Genomic DNA, 1,777 nt, shown 5'->3' with positions numbered 1-1,777 from the left:
CAGAACAGGAGGAAGCAATCCTGATTCCTGCTGGTTTCAAGGTGAGATTTTCCAGGTGTGGACATGTCTTGACCTTGGTTTTGCTCCAGCACCATCCTCCTAGTCACACAGCTCACTCGCCCCACATAGGTTAACTATCATTAGAATTACATGTTTTTAACAAATTTGTTTACTGCGTCATTAAAGTGGTTACTGTGGCCATATTTCTTGGCTTATATTAAAAAAGAGAAACAAGAATAGAGAGAGAGAAAGGGAGAGAAATAGGTTTGTTTATGAGTAAATAATATAGTACCTTGTGTTGAGTATCCCAAAAATATATTTGGAAGTTTTGGAGCGTGTCAACGCAATAGTACTATGACTATTTTATCTATGCAATTTTGCTTCACCTTTCCTACAGAATTAAGAGTTATGCTTTAGGTATCATTTTTTTCATAGATCTATTGCTATTTGGTACATAATAGATGTTTAACTAAATATTGGATTTTTTTAAAATTTAGGCAGTCTTTAATGAAAGCCATGCAAGAGATGTCTCTACTGCATCTTCTCCATCGCTTCTTCCTTGTATTTGCCCATCTCCTTTCCTACTTGTCGGTACTTGGCTTTCTTCTCCAGGATCTTCTTGCGGTCCTTGTCCAGCTTTAGTTATTTGATAACCACCTTGCTGGGGTGCATGTCCACATGGACAGTTGTGCCATTAGCCTTCTTTTGCTGGACTCATTCAATGTAGATGATGTATTTCTTCCTATACACTTGGACCACTTTGTCAATCTGCAGGCCTTTGTGATGTCCTTGAACAACCTGAACTTCATCATCCAATGGGCATACACTGAACATTATACTTCTGTCTCAGTTCTTTGGAAAGAGGGGAAGAGATAATCTTCCTTTGAATGTGGGAAGGTGGATTGAAATGCTGTTTGTGGTTCTTGCTTCAGTCAAAAGTCACGAAGAAGAAGGGATTGGACTTCATCTTGGTGGCTTACGATCAAACGATGATCACAAAAGAGATCTACACGTGACTTCAGGTTCAGTAATTTCCCGCAAGATCTCCTAAATATTGGTTTTTATATCAAAATGCATCCCTCAGAAAATGAAGGGTTTCAATCTTTTTTTAATCATTTATTTTATTTTGGGGATTATGATATAGTTACATTATTTACTCATTCCCTTGCCTCCCACACACCTCTCTTTTTACTCTTACATATATGTGTACACAAACATTTATAAATACAACCTGCTCAATCAATGTAACTTGCATGTAAATGTTTTCAGAGCTCAGCATTTGGGATGATGTGCTCTTTTCTCGGGAAGGCTATTTCTTCTGTTCTAAGCATTTCTTAGTTGCCTGTAGTTCTTTGGGTAGGTTAAGGTCTCTCAGTATTTCCCGCCCACCTTGGTATGCCTATTGCTGCTGCTCAGCTCTTGTTTAGAGAGTCACAGTGCTCACAGTGCTGAGACTTCGTGAGTGTAGCAGGGAACACAGTCTCACAACAAACTCCCTTATCCACTGGCCCTGACAGTCTTTCTGCTTCCTCTCCTGCAATGTTCTTAAGGCTCAGACTTTCAATCTTAAATATCTGACAAAAGCTCTTGTATTAAAGACTTAGAATCTAATACAGAGAGTTCAAAGCTATGACATTTAGCAGATGATTAAATCATGAGGGCTTTGGTCACATGAATTGATTAATCCATGATCAGTTGTATACCATAGGGGGCTGTTACTCAATGGAGGAACTATAGAAGGTGGAGTCTAATTGTATTAAATAGGTTACTGGGGAAG

General features: G+C 38.7%; 1 pseudogene across 1 annotated transcript; it reads right to left on the bottom strand.

The window, feature by feature from the left end:
• Window positions 1-531: 531 nt before the first annotated feature.
• On the bottom strand, window positions 532-967 carry LOC308422955 (large ribosomal subunit protein uL24-like; annotated as a pseudogene). Its single transcript has one exon. The product of its transcript is annotated as a large ribosomal subunit protein uL24-like (transcript).
• Between the last annotated feature and the right edge of the window lie 810 nt (window positions 968-1,777).

Source organism: Micromys minutus, assembly GCF_963924665.1.
Source record: "Micromys minutus genome assembly, chromosome: 7".
NCBI classification, from domain to species: domain Eukaryota; kingdom Metazoa; phylum Chordata; class Mammalia; order Rodentia; family Muridae; genus Micromys; species Micromys minutus.
This window is presented reverse-complemented; position numbering and strand designations above follow the sequence as displayed.